The sequence below is a fragment of the Dasypus novemcinctus genome, chromosome 9, assembly GCF_030445035.2.
Source record: "Dasypus novemcinctus isolate mDasNov1 chromosome 9, mDasNov1.1.hap2, whole genome shotgun sequence".
Taxonomy (NCBI): Eukaryota; Metazoa; Chordata; class Mammalia; order Cingulata; family Dasypodidae; genus Dasypus; species Dasypus novemcinctus.
In genome coordinates this window covers 104,746,652-104,765,435 of record NC_080681.1, presented here as the reverse complement: position 1 = coordinate 104,765,435, position 18,784 = coordinate 104,746,652, and the positions used below count along the sequence as shown (strand labels likewise).

At 41.8% G+C, this 18,784-nt stretch overlaps 1 long non-coding RNA gene across 2 annotated transcripts in view; it reads left to right on the top strand.

Annotated features, from left to right (window-relative positions):
• Positions 1 to 17,192, top strand: part of LOC139439696 (uncharacterized) — a 67,070-nt gene extending 49,878 nt beyond the window's left edge. Inside the window, exons 1-4 of one of the 2 annotated variants that reach the window (XR_011649712.1) lie at positions 183 to 248; positions 2,034 to 2,256; positions 7,816 to 9,733; positions 14,342 to 17,192. This is a non-coding gene — a long non-coding RNA (uncharacterized lncRNA). Of the gene's footprint in view, positions 1 to 182; positions 249 to 2,033; positions 2,257 to 7,815; positions 9,734 to 14,341 lie in introns of those variants that run through there. The other variant, XR_011649711.1, reaches the window with a different exon arrangement.
• The last annotated feature ends 1,592 nt before the right edge of the window (positions 17,193 to 18,784 follow it).

Sequence of the window (18,784 nt, the reverse complement as noted above, 5' to 3'; positions counted from 1 at the left end):
ATAATAAAGAACTTAAATGTCAGCCAATTACTGTAACTTCCCCTTTGGAAATCTCCTAATAGCCTTTACAAGCCAATGTAACGTGCTAACCATTCTGGGATTCTTATTTGATTTTGAGATTCTCTGTTTGAACAGTTTCTCTTTCAATAAACCCATGATAATGATTGTTACTTTTGCTTCAGTTCCTTATCATAGTTTCCAGTGTCAGAAGTGGGATCTGGAGAAGACTCTCACCATCCCTGTGGCTGGTGAGTGGCTAAGTGTCAGTACCCACAGGACCCTTTGAGTCCCCTACTCTCTTGCCACCTATGGAGCACAAGGGATAAGTTTCCCCCAGATCTAAGCTTCACTTTCTTTGCATTGAGCTCTCTGGGTTTGTTTTTAGACTTAGCTTTGGTCAGGCTTTTGTTTGGTCTAGATGTCTGCTTGGTGATTACCTTGTTCTGTATGTGTAAAGAGAGTACAGAGCTTCTGGTATACTTTAAGACAGCTGTTTTACTGTTTATGCAACCCCCTGTATTATTTTCATTTTCAGAACCTTTCATTGAATATGGACTCTTCTCCATCTACATCTAATTCTCTCTCTTTTTCTCTGGCAAAGACAACTGTTACCTACATGTTTTCTCACTGTGGGCCCAGTTCAAGTTTGTTTTTAGAGAAATGGGTAAATCTCACCAGGATGCCTTGAGCTTGCAGTGAGTACTTTGGGGAACATTAGGGCTGACTAAAATAGTATATTTAAGAGATGCACTTGAAAAGAGAGGTTCTTCAATACCAAAAAGGAGAGAAGGGCATCTTTGGATACTCAGAAGCCTCTAAAAGACAAAATGATTCTAAAAGAACCTTTTTTAACAGATTCTTTCCATCACACAGAGGAAAAAGTTAAAACCCCTGTCATTAGTCCCATTGCTTCCACTTATAGCTCCTCAGACTCCTTACCCCCTTTTCCATCTGATCAAAACATTTAAGTCACTAGCCCCTAAAAATCAGACCATCTACTCAGCCCTGGACCAGGGCTGAAGTTGATGGCATTATGAAATGTATTAGTCAGCCAAAGGGGTGCTGATGCAAAATACCAGAAATCGGTTGGTTTCCATAAAGGGTATTTACTTGGGGTAGGAGCTTACAGATACCAGGCCATAAAGCATAAGTTACTTCCCTCAACAAAGTCTATTTCCATGTGTTGGAGCAAGATGGCTGCCGATGTCTGTGAGGGTTCAGGCTTCCTGGGTTCCTCCCTTCCTCAGGCTTCTTTCTCCTGGGCTTGGGTTTCCTCTTTTCCTGGAGCTTGCTTTTGTTTCCTCCGTGAGATTACTTCCTAGAGCTCCAGCTTAAAGCTTCAGCATCAAACTCCAACATAAAAAAACCTTCAACTCTGTCCTTTGCCATGCCTTTTATCTGTGAGTCCCCACCCACCAAGGGTGGGGGCTCAATGTCCTACCGGCACAAGAGGTTTACCAAATTACTTAATAAAGTAAACCTCCAAATCCAATATGATCTAATATACCCAGAGGAAAAGATGAGTTTACAAACATAATCAAATATTTCTTTTTTGAATTCATCAATAATATCAAACTGCTACACTCCACCCTCTGAATTCCAAAAACACATTACAATATACAAAAAAAAAAAAAAACATCAGTTACAGTACAAGTACTAAATCATAGCACAATCAATTTAAAGAAATACAGTTTGTCTTGTGTTGTGGGCGATTAAGGCAGCATGCATAGAATCTACCTTTCAGCAATGCTGGTAACATGGCCGCCCGAGCTGATACAACAATAGCTTAGGTCACCCTCCCCCTTTCTTTACGGAACCAGTTCCCGCCAAAAGTTCTTACCTCAAATCTGCCTCCTGCCCTAGCAACAGCAGCAGCCAATCCCAGACTGCCACCTATCCTTACCCACCACCCCGCCTCCTCCCTAGAGTATATATGCTCAGTCCCCTCAATAAAGGTTTGCAGCTTGATCAGAATACTGTCTTGCTGTCGTTCCTTGTGTCTCTCTTGTCCCATACCATTCTTTCCCTCCTAGGATCCGGAGCTCCCATTGATCATCCCACTGTCTGGGACAAACTGGCACCCAACGTGGGGCACAAAACCTCTGAGGGATAGAACGCCGCACTAAAGAAGAGAGCGCTCTCACTCACCACACCCAGGATCGCCACGAGGGAACTCGCTCGTGAGACAGATCCGTTGAGAAATCACCCAGTGTCAGCGAAAAGAAGAAAGAAAGAAAAAAAGAAAAAAGAAAAAAGGTAGGCTCCCCCCTCCCCCACCATGGGACAAGGAACTTCCCAACATAGTTTATATATGAAACAATTGAAAGTGGCACTCAAGGCACGAGGAACTAGAGTTAAGAAAAAGGATCTCACACGCTTTTTTGAATTTTTGTTAAAAACCTGCCCTTGGTTCCCTCTAGAAGGTACTATAGATCATAAGTGTTGGAAAAGGGTTGGAGACTGCCTACAAGACTATTACAAAACTTTTGGGCCAGAAAAAGTCCCAGTTACTGCCTTTTCTTACTGGAGTCTTATTTCTGAAACCCTAAAAGTCCATTTTTCCACTCCAGACATTCAAGAACTTTGCAAAAAGGGAGAGGAAGCTTTGAAGGAGCACTCTCATCCCGCTTCAGCATGCAGCTCAGTAATAATTAATATGCCTGAAAGCCCCCTTAACAAAAACCCCAACAAAAGTAGGCCAAATACCCCAACCAGTCAAGCTAGTTTATCGCCCAATCAAGCCGAAATCGAACCAGAGGCTAAAACCCCCCCCTCTTTTTGAAAACCCAGAGACGAAACCAAAAGCTAAAATCCCTTCCATGTTCAAGACCAATTCCCTTCCCCCATTTCAGCCACCCCCCTATAATCCTAATTTTCCCGATCCGTATCCTCCTTTTTATCCAGCCGCGTCTCTGCCTCAATTCCACGCTTTAGAAAAGATAACAAAAAATCTCCGGCTACACGCCAATAACTTTAAAGAAACCTTTAATCAAGAGTGGCAGCTGGCCGCCGATTTACTCGCCGAACTCCAGTCAGCAACTCAAACCATTGCTGCCCTAGCACTCCCGGAAAATGTCCACTTACCCCATCCCCATTGTGCTCACCATACCTATGCTTTCCCAGTCACGCGTAGTCAGAGCAAAGACCTTGCCGCCAGCTCCCAAGATGGCGCTGCCAGCTCCTAAGATGGCGCCGCCAGGTCTCAAAATGGCGCTTTGAGTAGCGAAAGTGATGAAGACCCCCCCCAGCTCTGACGAGGGAGAACAAGAGGAAGTTAGTACTACACGGAGAGAGAAAGAGGAAGTTAGTACTACAACAACAACTAAATATAAGAAACTTATTTTAAAATACTTAGAAAAATTTAAAAAGGCAGTGAATGCTTATGGCGCCACCGCCCCCTTCACACTCGCATTATTAGAAAGCATCAGTGAGAAAGAACTTACTCCCAACGATTAGCTAGAGTTGCCTTGTCCTGTTGTGGAAATCCGATTATGAAGAACACTGCAAAAAGTATGCCACCCGTAACGCCTGTAAAGCTGCCTCTAAAAAATGGACATTAAACAAATTTTTAGGTCAAAGCCCCAACATCAAAATAACAAACAAGCCCAGTTTCCCCCCAGCCTTATAGCACAAATACAAACAGCCGCACTTAGAGCATGGAAAAAACTTCCACAAAAGGGTGCTGCCACTGCCTCTCTCGCTAAATTAAGGCAAGGACCCGATGAACCATATACCGATTTCCTCAGCCGCCTACAAAATATGGCTGAGTGTTTATTTGGGGCCAGCGAGAGTGATAGTGATTTCATTAAACATCTGGCTTTTGAAAATGCCAACGCTGCCTGCCAAGCTGCAATTCGCCCTTTTCGCAATACCGATCTTAATAACTACATAAAACTTTGTTCTGGCATCGGGCCCACTCAAACTCTGGGAATAGCCATTGGTGCCACCCTCCAAAACTTTGCAGCACAAACTAAGCCTCCTACATGCTATAACTGTAAACAACCTGGCCATTTTTCAAAAAATTGCCCTGTACCAAGAGTCAATTCCTCCTCATTCATCTCTAAGAAACCCTCATTGCCACCCTCTATTTGCCCCCATTGTAAAAAAGGGTTTCATTGGGCATCCGAGTGTCACTCCTGCATAGATATCAATGGCCAACCCCTTAGGCCTAAGCCCCAGGGAAACTTGCAATGGGGCCAGCCCCAGGCCCCGACCAGAACAAACCCAGGTGCAATACGGTTTGTTCGACCTTCCCCAGTCGCAGTCCCTGCGCTCCCAACCATAAACCAGGCTGCCGCATCTCAAACCTATGGAGAGCCACAGCAGGGAGCGCAGGAATGGACCTCTGTACCGCCTCCGAGTCAATATTAACCCCAGAAACCAGCCCTCTCCTCATACCTACAGGGATCTATGGACCTCTGCCCCCAAATACCTTTGGTCTCATTTTAGGAAGAGCTAGTGTCACCCTGCGCGGAATCCAGATTATCCCAGGTGTACTAGATAATGACTTTAAGGGTGAAATACAAATAATTGCAACCACCTCAAACAATATTATTCATATTCCTTCTGGCACTCGAATAGCACAACTTATAATATTCCCCATTCGACATGTCAACTCAAACTTTAAAAAGCTCCAGTGCCCCACAGAAGGCCCTGGATCTTCCGATGTTTTTTGGGCACAACCAATATCCCATAAACAGCCCACCTTAAAACTAAAACTTAATGGCAAGCTATTTGAGGGAATCTTAGACACAGGAGCCGATTCCACAGTTATATCCTCAAACCACTGGCCAAAATCCTGGCCCCTCACAGCTGCTGCCACCCACTTAAAAGGAATAGGTGAAGCCACAAATCCTCTACAAAGTTCACAAACCCTAAAATGGGAAGATGAGGAAGGAAACACTGGTACAGTTATACCATATATTATCCCCCATTTCCTGTTAATCTCTGGGGCAGAGATATTCTAACTCAAATGAAAATTTTTATGTGCAGCCCCAGCAATGTAGTTAACTGCTCAAATGCTCAAAATGAACTTTCTCCCTGGCAAAGGCCTGGGCAAAACTAATCAAGGGATAAAGCAGCCCATCTCTATAACACCTAATACAACTAAAACAGGACTTGGGCTCTCTCAAAATTTAACCTGATGGCCATTGACATCCCTGTACCCCATGCTGAAAAAATCTCCTGGAAATCCATGGAGCCAGTATGGGTTGATCAATGGCCCCTAACTCAGGAAAAAACCCTAGCGGCTATAGAGTTAGTATAGGAACAACTTAACGCCAGACATATTGAACCCACTCAGTCCCCTTGGAACACCCCCATTTTTGTCATAAAAAAGAGAACAGGTAAATGGAGACTATTACAAGACTTACGAGCTGTAAACAAAGCAATGGTGCCCATGGGGGCACTGCAACCCGGTCTCCCTTCACCAGTTGCTATTCCTATTGATTTTCACAAAATAGTTATAGACTTAAAGGATTGTTTTTTTTTCCATACCGCTTCACCCGAAAGACAGGCAACATTTCACCTTTAGTGTTCCTCAAATTAACTTCCAAGGCCCTATGCCCCGATTTCAGTGGAAAGTCTTACCACAAGGCATGGCCAATAGTCCAACTTTATGTCAAAAATTTGTTGCCGACACTATTAACCCCATCCGGCAACTATGGCCACAAATCTATATCCTTCATTATATGGATGATATCCTGTTAGCAGGTCAAAACTTGTCCAACCTACACCTTTGTTTTCAAGACCTTCTAAAAAACTTAACTGCAAGAGATCTTCAAATAGCCCCTGATAAGGTGCAAACTTCAAACCCCTTTTCCTATTTGGGTTTTGAGCTTTGGCGTCAACAAGTTTTAACACTCCGCGTTCAGCTGCGAACCTCCCATCTATTAACTCTAAATGATTTCCAAAAACTTCTAGGAGACATTCAATGGCTCCGCCCCTACCTAAAACTACCCACTGAAACCCTTCTGTCACTCTATAATATCTTAAAAGGTGACGCAAACCCCTCCTCTCCCCGAAGCGTAACTCCAGAGGCAATGCAAGCGCTTATCTTAATAAATCAAGCTATCCAAAGTCAAACCTGTTATCAAATAAATTACCACCAACCCTTAATCTTTATAATTCTACCTACAGTTCATACACCTACAGGAGTTTTCTGGCAATCAAACATAAAACAGCAAAATGGACAAGGTCACCCATTGCTCTGGGTTCACCTCTCCGCTACTCCATCAAAGGTGCTCTCATCATACATTTCTCTTATAGCTGCCCTCATAATAAAAGACCAGCAAACTAGTTGCCAATTGTTTGGAAAAGATCCCGATTCCCTTATCTTTCCGTACACTCAGGATCAAATCCATTGGCTCTCCCAAACCAATGACGAATGGGCTATCGCATGCTTTTCGTTTCCAGGCAATATTGATAACCACTACCCTGGTGATCCATTAATTCAGTTCACCAAAATCCATCAATCCACCTTCCCTAAAGTCACTAAAACAAAACCCATAGACTCGGCCACCTTAGTCTTTACTGATGGATCAGCTAATGGGACTGCAGCTGACGTCAGCCAGGGTCAAGTCTTTTCCATGCGTTCTCCCTATACTTCAGCCCAACTTGTCGAGCTCTATGCAGTCCTGCAAGATTTTTCCCGCTTTCAAAACCAACCTTTTAATTTATACACTGATAGTGCATATATAGCCCAGTCTATACTGCTATTAGAAACCACTCCATTTATCAAGCCTCCTCCACTGCAGTCCCCTTATTCTCACAGCTGCAAAAACTAATTCTCAAACAACAACACCCCTTCTTCGTAGGGCATCTCCGTGCCCACCAAAGTCTACCAGGCCCTCTTGCAGAAGGCAATGCATTAGCAGACGCTGCCACTCAGCTAATATGTCCCAATCTTTGCAACTCTTTTACCTTAGCTTCCCAAGCTCATGCACAACATCACCTAAATGCAAACACTCTCCAACTAAAATTCAATATTACTAGAGAACAAGCAAGGGAAATTGTTAAAACCTGCAAAAATTGTGTAACCCAATTGCCAGTCCCTCACCTAGGAGTCAACCCAAGAGAACTTATCCCAAATGAAATCTGGCAAATGGATATGACCCATTTTGCCAGTTTTGGGCAACTCAAATATATTCATGTTTGTGTTGACACATACAGCGGATTTATTTTAGCTAGCTTACAATCAGGAGAAGCTTCAAAACATGTTATCTCTCATTTACTACATTGTTTCACTATTCTAGGCCAGCCTAAGCTCATTAAAACAGACAATGGACCTGGATAAACTGGAAAAAATTTTCAAACCTTCTGTCAAAAATTACAAATCGTACATAATACAGGAATACCATACAGCCCCCAGGGCCAAGGAATAGTAGAACGAGCACATCACACCCTAAAAAATGCCTTGTGCTGTCTAGCTGATAGCACTCTCGATCTCACAAAACAACGCCCCCGAGATCTTTTACATCATGCTCTCTTTGTCCTCAACTTCCTAACTCTGGATCAAGAAGGGCACTCTGCAGCCGATAGGCACTGGCATCCCAAAACACAAACACAACAAGCCACCGTTATGTGGTGCGACCCCTCAACATTGAAATGGAATGGGCCCGACCCCGTTATCATCTGGGGGCGAGGCTCTGCTTGCATATACGACCAAGAAAAAGAAGGCCCTCGCTGGATGCCAGAAAGATTAATAAAACATGTTAATCCTCCACTATCGGGAAAAAAACCCTCTCTCCTTTAACAACAACCTTTCCAGGGAACAAACCTCTCCCTGAGGAAAGAAATTTTTTTTTTCTCTTCCAGCACGTCGCCAACAAAAAACCGCCAACCTTGCTGTAACCTGCGCAGAGAAACCTCATTGGATTTCAAGTTCCGCGCAGAGAATCCACATACAGCCTGCAACTTAAAGAAGCTCAGCGTACAGGTTTGCTCCATCACTAAAGCCACATGAATTACTGCCACAATAACTATTGGCTCCTGCCAATTGGCTTTCTGGCATTGCTGTTCGCAGCCGGATTAGCAACCGTTGCCCCAAAAGATTGGAACCTACTAGAAAAAACCCTTCTTGCCGTAACGTATTTGTGCATTGTAGGGTGCTTCACCCTGCTAGCTTGCCTTCCTTAAACACCTACAGCCCTTGGTAACATGGCCTTATTAAGCCCACTGCCGTTTAAGGCTGCCGCCCTACATTTTATCCTGCCAAGTGTACTCAATAACCTAAGCACCACTTCCCTCGAAACTAACCCCCACCAGCCTTGGAATTGGTCCCTAATACGATGGGAAGATTCAAAAATTGTAAATTCCACCATTACCCCGGGGCACCTTCCTTTATCTTTAATGTCACTACCCTGTTTCTCCCTGGTACTTTCCCCAATGCCAATAGCAGCTCCAGTAGTTCCCGTAGAGGAGGCCGTGCTGGCATACGCCAAAATCTTAACCTCAGCCAGGTCTACATGTGCCCAGCCTCAAATCCTGGAAAAACTTATTGCAACGCCCCCAATCAATACTATTGTGCATACTGGGGGTGTGAAACATTAGCCACTGATTGGAAACCTAGTATCACCGATCAATATCTTACCCTAACACGAACTCCCCCTCACTGCAAACCTTCTTCCACTGATGGGCTCGGCCGCACTACCCCAGGGACCTGCATAGGATTAAATATCACTGTACAGCTCCCCAATAACCTCGCTTGGACAATCAGTCGAACCTGGGGTATCAGGCTCTTATGTATCAGGAACTAACCCAGGGAGTCTTATCATGATAAAAAAGGAAGCAGTACGGCAACCATCAATCGCCATTGGGCCAAATGTAGTGCTCGCTCCCCCTTCTCGCCAAACTTCACCCCCATCCCCTCAAATCGCAATTACCCTTCCTCACAAACCCACCAATCAAATCATTTCAACCCATTCTTCCTTTGCTACCAGCCTAACACTGTTGCCTTCAAAAACTTCCATGGAGCCTAAACCAACTTATAACCCATTCTGGTCAGTGCTCCAAGCTGCCTTTCTCTCCCTAAACTCCTCCCAGCCCAACTTTACCCGTAGTAGTTGGTTATGTTTTTCTGCCAACCCCCCTTTTTATGACGCTGTCGCCCTTAATACCTCATTTAATACTTCAAACGAGGATAATCCTCCCCAATGCTGTTGGAATACAACAAAAATCGGCCTCACCATGCAATCTGTTATTCACTCCGGACATTGCATTGGTACTATCCCCTCCTCCTTTAAGAAGGTCTGTGCACAGTCATCCTCTCCACCAACAGGTAAATTCTACATTCCCCCAACAGGGGTAAAATGGCTATGCTCTTCCACAGGGCTTACTCCTTGTGTATCAGCAAAAGCCCTCAACGAGACTAAAGAAGTGTGCCTCTTAGTAGCTGTGCTGCCCTGCATCGCCTTCCGTAGAGGAGAAGACCTTTATCAATACTGGGACGCACAACCTGCAACCATATCAAGGAACAAAAGAGAACTTGTTATGGCTGTCACTATTGCCTCTCTTTTAGGTATTGCTGGCCTAGGTACTGGAACCACCGCTGTCATTCTCCAAAAGCAAGGTTTGTCCCACCTGAGAGCTGCTATAGATGAAGATTTAGCACGCATTGAAAACTCCATCGCCCATCTCGAAAAATCCCTTACATCCTTATCAGAAGTTGTTCTCCAAAACAGGAGAGGCCTAGATCTACTTTTCCTTAAGCAAGGAGGACTTTGTGCCGCACTAGGTGAGGAATGTTGCTTTTACGCTGACCATTCTGGCTTAGTCAAAGATTCCATGTCCAAACTTAGGGAAGGAATTGCAAACCGCAAACATGAACGAGAAGCCCAAGGAGGTGCCTCCTGGGGATTCAACGGAATCCTTCCTTACATTCTCCCCATATTAGGTCCCTTAATAACCATACTCCTTGTAATATCCTTTGCACCTTGGGCCATAAAAAGAATTATACAACTAGTAAAAGACCAAATTGATTCCGCTCTTAGCAGGCCTATTCAAGTGCACTATCACCGGCTTCACCTCGCTGATCAAGGTATATCTCTAAACTAACTAACTGCTGCCCACCCTCACGGGTGAAGAGCCCCCTCCTATGGGAACAGCATATAACTCAAAACTATGCTTTGATTGGTACCGCTGGGTGCGAGGCAAAGCACTGCAAAGGAGGGTCAAAACAATTAAAGGCCATTTTCGAGCTCCTTGAGAAGCATGCCTCATTAGCATAGGGGTTCACTCTGCGCAAATAAGGGTTCACTCTGCACGAATCCTACCCCAAATTCCCCTCCCCAGAAAAACAGAGCCACAAACAACATAGGGAATGAGGCCTCTACTTCCTCCAGCAGGTTAATGCCAAAAGAGTGCTCGATGAGCATTCTTCCTCCATCCTTTTGAAAAACAAAGGGAGGAGTCTTGGGGCAAAGTCCTGTCTGCTATAGACCTCTGAAACTTAGAAAACAATTCATCTACTGCCAATACACAATGAACAAACAAAGGATAAATATTTTCATTACAATAAGGAGAAATTGGGAGGGAAACATGAGTCACGGTTTCTCTACAGTTCAGTAGAACTGCAGGGAATCCTCTGTTCGATTTCAAAGCCTGGGAGTCATTCTTAAGAAGATGGTTTCTTCTCCTTGGGGCCCTATGGGGACCCAACCTTTCCACAGGCTTGCCCAGTGGCCATAAGGTTCCATCCTTATGAAGCATCTGGGTGTCAACCAAGCTCCAGACCTCTTCCTACAAGTGTGTTGGGGTGATTGCCACACCTTACTCACTCTTTGGGTTAGAGTCTTAACTCCCCTAGTACAGTGATGTGAAGACATTTCCCCTAACCTTTTTCATACAGGTTCAACCCTTTCAGAGCAAAGAGTTGACCACCTGGCCTTCCCTAACCTTAACTGCCCCAATCATTGGAGAAGGTGCTCCACCCTCTCTGTACCCTGGGGCAGCAAAACTCTTCCAGAACATCGGACAAGAACATCCACCCTCTTCAACTGCTGGGACAAACTCACCCTCTCTGTACACATGGGTGGGGTTCCTCTCTTGGCCCAAGGTGATGTCTTAATTCCAGTTCTCAGCTTCCACAGTTTTCCTCTTAAAGCTGTTTCTCCTTCAATTTCTCCTTTCCATGTTCTTTTTATGCCAGACTGACAGTGGTTTTGTTCATACAGCTCTCTCAAAAACCTTACTGGTTTAGCATGCAGGAAGCAGGGGTCCAAGTCATCACAGTAAGACTTTCCACAAGTCTTTCCTAGATAACTCCATCTAGGAGTTAACCAGTTCCAAGTGTAGTTAAGTCCTCCAATGGGGCACTCTCATCTGGGAGCTTGATTTTCAGAGGCTTGAAATTTCCAGAATCAGTTTCTGTTTTCTTTGTGCCCGACAGTTCAGTCCTAGCATTTCTCTCTCTTCTAGCATTTTACTATAAGCTGCAAGCAGAAGCCAAGCTGCATTCTCCAGGTTTACTTTGGTAATTTCTTCAGCTAAATGCCCAGGCTCTCCATTTTCAAATTCTACTATCCAAAAAACACCAGGAGTTAATCTTGCTAAGTTCTCTGTAGCTTTAAAACATGGATCACCTTTCTTCTAGTTTCCAATAATAGTTTCATCATATATTTCTAAGGCACCATAAAAAGTCTCTTCAGCATCCATCTCACAATTATTTCCTTCTAAGGCCTTATAACAAATAACTTTAGGCTCCATATTGCCACCGACAGTCTCTGCAAAGCAATTTAGGTCTTTTCCATCAAGCATCTCACAACTCCTCCAAAAAATAACGCTTACCTATTTATAAAACTGGTCCAGCATTTCAGTAATTGCAAAAGCACTTCCCCACTCTTGGTACCAAATTCTATATTAGTCAGCCAAAAGGGTGCTGATGCAAAATACCAGAAATTTGTTGGTTTTTATAAAGGGTATTTATTTGGGGTAGGAGCTTACAGATACCAGGCCATGAAGCAAAAATTACTTCCTTTACCAAAGTCTATTTCCACGTGTTGGAGCAAGATGACTGCCGACATCTGCAAGGGTTCAGGCTTCCTGGGTTCCTCCCTTCCTCGGGCTTCTTTTTCCTGGGCTCAGGTTTCCTCTCTTTCTAGGGCCTGCTTCTGTTTCCTCTGTGAGCTTACTTCCCAGGGCTCTAGCTTAAGGCTTCAGCATCAAACTCCTACATCAAAAACCCTCCAACTCTGTTCTTTGCCATGCCTTTCATCTGTGAATTCCCACCCACCAAGGGGTGAGGGCTCAATGCCCTACTGTCACATAATTACTTAATCAGGTAAACCTCTGAATCCAATATAATCTAATATTCCCAGAGGAAAAGAACAGTTTACAAACATAATCCAATATTTCTTTTTGGAATTCATCGATAATATCAAACTGCTACTTGAAGAATTTCCAAGATTCCAAAAAAAAAAAGACCAGATTAAATTTTTAAAAAAAAAATTTAAAATTCTAATTGGAGCATAAGACCCAGGGCTCCCAGACTTTTATCAACTAGTTCACATGTTAGTGAGTCCATCAGAACATAAAAAGTAGATGGAACTCATTATTGAGACGTCCTCATGAGGATTTAAAGGGTCCTGACTCAACATGCTACTAAGGATGGAATTAAGAAATCTTGAAAAGTTGGATAGCCCTTATTAGAATAAATTCCCAAGGTCTTTCCAATAAAATAGATCAGACAATAATACAATCTTGCAGACAAAAAAGGGATGAAACAGTAGGAGACTACCAGGAAAGATTAGAAAATGTCTTCGAAGGCGACATTCAGCACTCAAAATAAATGAAGACACGGGAAAAGTACTTTCTATTCATTTTGTTAATGGTTTAAAATCTGAACTAAGTGATCTGGTTAAAAACATATACTAGAATGGGAAATTACTCCTATCTCAGAACTTCAACACTTGGCTGAACATTTTGAGTGAAAAACTATTAGAACATAAACTGTGCTAAAAATCTGATGGCTCTAAAACTTCAGCAATTTCAGCCATTACATGGCAAAACCCATTCTGAACAAAACAGGCCCTTATTAGATGAAAATACCTGTCACTATTGTAAACACAAAGGACATTGGAAAAGAGAATATCCCTTATCCCTTACTAACACAAAGGATGCAGCCCAAGCCAGCCTGCTGATAGGACTCTGGGGAGAGAGTTGACAGGCTTCTCCTTTGCTTGTTAAACTCACAAGGGAACCACCCTGTAAATGGAAAGCCCTATTATTTCCCGATTGACACCAGAGCCACCATGTCAACAATAACTCGAACCACAGCTTTACATCCTCTTCTTCAGAGTAATGGAACAGTATCAGTGGTAGGTTTAAACAATCAAATCCAAAAGGTTAGCTTATACAAACCTCTTAGCATAATATAGGGCCACTAGGTGATGAACATATCTTTGTGCTTTGTGAGACTTCTCCAGCAAATGCTTTGGGGAAGAGATCTTCTCACAGAATTGAAAAGTAAATTGGATTTTATAGCAGAGAGAATAAAGTTAGTAATTCCAAATCACCTTGGACCTTTATGCATGACACAAGCCCATTTGTATTTACCTTCTGGGTAGAAAATACCACCGATCAGTACACATCACAAGTGCTGACCCCATCTCCTTTTTCCTCTGCTATGGACTTGTTTTGGATAACAGCCAGTGTATATAGGGTGCAGCCCCTCTCAGTTCCTGGCCAGGGGTAAATCAACTGCATTTGGAAAATGATCTACCTATGCCCCCTGATGAAGTGTTTCTGGAAACAATTGTCCTGTAACCTCAGCACATAAGGATTGTATGAGTTTCGAAACCATCCCAATGATTGTAACATCAGGACAAAGGCTTTCCCCAGGGAATATCTTTTTACATCTGAAGTCATCTTTATATCAAAGTTCTCAGATCTTGAAACTTCAATACCTTGGGCCTGTGTGCCCTGCTCTTATAAAGACAATCAAAGTAAATGATGCACATGTACAGGGTGGTCTGTCAAAAAGACCAGGAATAGCAAATTTATGCATTGGAGAAATAATCAATATTTAATTGCAACTACCTTTATGTATTGTTGCACTTCTTTGAAAATCACTGGCACGTCTTTTTCCACCTGAGAATTTGGAAGCAGATATAAATCCCTGGAGATACAACTATAGGAAGACTACCCCTTTGGCTGCACTACTCAAAGCTAGCATAATGCCTAAGGATCCCAGTTGTTATCTTACATTTTAAAATGATTTATATGCATTGATTTTAACAGAATGACCCCCTTTGTTTTATGCTTCTGTGTTAAGAAATAGATGCCTCTTTTTTTTTTTAACTTCATAAGGAGTTATAATAAAATGTGTTCTTTCTTTTTTAAAAAGTACATACTCTGGGAAGTGACTGTGGCTCGGTCAGTTGGGCTCCCATTTACCATATGGGAGGTCCTGGTTTCACATCCCAGGAACTCCTTCTGAAGGTTTGCCCGCCCACTGAGGAGAGCGACCGGCCTGGGCGCCGGGGAGTGCCGCCGGCCCACAAGTGCCATGGAGAGCTGATTCAGTGAGGTGATGCAGCAAAAAGGGAGACAAGCAAAAACACAGAGGAGCTCACAGCGAATGGACACAGAGAGCAGACAAGAAGCAAGCTGCAAGGGGGGGAGAATGAATAAATAAATACAGACACAGAAGAACACACAGCAAATGGACAGAGAACACACAGAGAACAGACAGCAAGCAAAAAAAAGCTACAAGGGGGGGGATTAAAAAAAATGTGCTTACCCTATAAAAATAAAAATAGATACTTCCAAGCCTTTAACTAAATTTTTCAAATATCAATTTAAGCCAGAAGCAATAGACGGACTGACTGCAATTGTTGATGAATTGATAAATGTGTCTCTGTTTCTTATACAAGATCATTAAACACCCCTATACTACCTGTCAAAAAGCCCTCTAGATTCTTGCTTTATATAAGATCTCAGAAGAATTAACAAAGTAGTCATTCCCCAATATCCTATAGTTCCTAACCCCAAAATATTATTAGCTCAGATCCCAACAAATACTAGCTGGTATAGTTACTGTTCTTTGTTCTTTGTTTCTTTTATAGCACACCTGTCTATTCAGATAGTCAGCATTCGTTTGCCTTCACCTGGAAGGGCCAAAATGGACACTGTGAAGTCACTTCCTATTTAGTGCAACTTCAACAAGATTTAAGGTTTAGAGTTCTCTAATAGATCTACACTACTCCAATATGTTGATGACCTATTGCTTTGCTCAGAATCCAAAATTGCTTGTCAATAGGATTCCCTATATTTACGTAGCCAACTTGCACTAAAGGTACAGAAAGAATCCAAAGACAAATTACTACTTGTTAAGCAAAAGGTCCTTTATTTAGGTTACAAATTAACTCCTGAAAGATTGTCATTATCCCCTAAGCTTCCTCAAAGCAATCCAACATTTTCCCCAATCTGTAACAAAGTCAACTAAGACGATTTGGGTATTTGCTAGCTACTGCCGCCAGTGGGTACCAAATTTCTCTCAATTAGTTGCTCCTCTTTACAAATGAACTAAAAATTAAACCTCTGAGCCATTACTATAGGAAGTATAACATGAATTGGTTGTTTATTAACAATAACAATTAAAGGAAATCTTAATACAAGATCCAATATGGTTACCTAACTACAATCTATCTTTTTCACTGTCTGTGCATGAAAATCAGGATCTAGCACTCAAAAACATGGATGTCAACAGAGACTCATAGCTTATTGAAGTACTCAGTTAGATTCAGTAGCAAGAGCATTCATGGCTTGTTTTAGGACAGTAGCTTCCACAGCCAATTTGGTTTAAGCACCTTCTGACCTAATCCAAGAATCCCCCTTAAAATTAGAAATGCCACATGCTCTTCATTCATTATTAATTTCAGGAAAACCTCAGCATATGAGAGTTAGCAGACTGGCTTTCTGTGAAATAATATTGCTTTCCCCTTCAATTATCCATATCTACCACTGTAATTTTTTAAACCCTACAATGTTACTCTTACCTGAAGAAGGAGAAACCCATGATTGTGAATGGTAGTGTCACAATTATTTTCCCCATGGCAAAATTTTTAAGAAACCCCTTAACTAACCCACTTAATTTTTTTTTTTTGAAGATGGATCTTATCTTAAAACAGAAAGAGGAAAATATCTGGCAAGTTATGCAGTAACCACTATTACAGAAGTAATTTGAAAGTAAATCAACTACCGACATCACCTCAGCTCAGCAAGCTGAGCAGAGCCTTACCCAGAGCCTGCCATACTGCAAAAGGGAAAACTAAAGAGCATTTGGAGTAGTTCATGATTTTGGAATGTTGGGAAAGCATTGGGGTTTTCTAATCTCATCAGGGACCCCAATAAAAAATGATAAACAAGTAGCTGAACTTTTAGAAGCAATATTACCTGAGACAACTGTTAAAATAAGAATAGAGGCCCAGACTCACAAAACTGAGCGAGAATATAAGGGAAATGCATTAGTTCCCCGTTATGTTACACGAGCTGAACAAATTAAGCCAACGGTAAAAGTGTATCATGAATAAAGTCCCTCAAAGAGTGATCAAAAATAATTGGCAGAAAACGTAACCACCATAAAAGAATTGGCTAAATATCAATTGTCAGCTTCTGAACTGGAAAAAGTGGATTGCTGACAACAGGGATATAAAATAAACATAACAACAGATTTTGGGAAGGCCCAGATGGCCACCTGGTTGCTTCAGAATCCATAAAAGAAGGTTGTGTATATCACTAGAAGGGAAGCTAAAATATGAAACATGGGACTACATAGCATAGTGAACTCTTTTGTGAAAAATGAGTATGGTTAACAGTGCATATACAAAAATGTTTTTCTCTGAAACAGAACAGATGTACATTAATGTTACAAGATGTTAATATCAGGGTGATGTTTGGACAAAAATACAACCAAAGCAAACTATGGGCAGTGGTATATTATAGTAATAACCTTCCATCAATGGTAAAAAAAAAAAAAAAAAGGATATATGTTAAGTGAAAGAAACTAGACACCAAAAGTACTACCTATTGTTAGAGTTTGTCTATGCAAACATAAATACAAATAAATTATAGGGACAGAAGTAGATTAGCAGCTATATGGAAGGAGAAGGATAGAGAGATTGAGAGGTAACAATTAAGGGGTAGGGGTTTTTGTTTGTTTATTTTTGTTTTTTTTCCTTCTTTTTTTTTTTGGAGTAAGGAAAATGCTCTTTATTGATCGAAGTGATGAATACACAACACACAACTCTGTGATTATACCAAATGCCATCGATTATACACTTTTGATGGATTGTATGGTTTATGAACACATTTCAAAATATTGATTAAAATTTTTTAAAAATAAACCTTAAAAGAGCCTCTAGCCAGAAACCTCCTTGAAATAATCCATACTAAAGTCCAAATAATGAAATAACTAATGGCCAAATATTGGTGGGGAAATTTTCACAAGGTTGCCAGAAAAAAATTAAAATATATGCTATAACTGTCTCACTCATAACCCAAGAAAAACTATTCAAGTGGCACCTGGAATGTCAGATTCCTGCCACGGGGCCATTTGAACACTGGCAAGTAGATTTTATTCAACCATTTAGAGCCATGAGATACAGCTGTGTATTAACAATAGTTTGTATGTTCTCTGGATGGGTTGAAGAATTCCCTTGTTGGAAGACAGAAGCAACAATAGTAACTAAGAATTTGTTAGAAAATATATTTCCCACTTGGGGAGTTCCCTTCAAGCTCTCTAGTGATCATGGCACTCTGGTCATGAATCACTGGACAAATAACTAGAGAACTTTGCCAAGTCATTCCCACTCACCTACATTACATTGTCCTTATCATCTCTAGTCCTCTGGTGAGGCTGAAAGAATAAACTATATACCAAGGTTAAAATTGACAAAATTATCAAAGACTCTAGACTGACCTTGGTCTAGAATCCTGCCACTGGCATTAATGGATATAAGAGCGATACCTTCTGTCGAACACTGCTTAATCCCATACGAAATTGTCACTGGCATCCTATGCTTCTGGGTAGTAGGATTTCTCTGAGTATCCCAAACATAGACAAACAGGACGTTCTCCAATCATTATTGTAAGAGATTGATGAAATAGTTTCAAGGTTATATTCAGCAAGACCAAGAGATCCTCTACCACCACCAAACCATTTATCTTAAAACCTGCAAACTGGGAACTTCATGTTTTGGAAGAAACATCTTAGAGAAACTTGCCTTGAGTGCTGCCGAAAAGGACCTTATCAGGTTTTGCTAACTTCTCATACTTTTATTAAATTATAGGGACTAGAGACTTGGACTCATATCTCCAAGCCAAAATGGGGCCCATTTCCAGAGCAGTTATGTGAGACTGTAACTGATACAAAATTAAAATTAACTAAAAGGAACCAGAAACAGATGACTTCTGAAATGGACAGTTTTCTCAAGATCATGAAAGAAGTAGATGGCATCACAAGGTAGACAGCTTCCACTCAAGATCATGGAAAAAGGTCCTCACCTACTTTACTTTATTCTTATGGTTCTGATAGAAATTATTGTCATAGGATTTATAGTTCTTCCTTTTCAAAGCCCTATTTGTATACCTTTTCCTCATTGCCAAAATGATTCTCTTGTTCCTTAGTCTGTGCTTACTTATGGGCAGGTTTGGCTATTCACCCTTACACATAACTCATACAGGCCTTAAGCTCAGCAGAAAATCTTTGATTGTTGGATTTGTCATTGTGGCATGGAAACCAAAAAACTGAAACTTTTGCTTTTGGCAATAAGTTATTTCCTTTTGG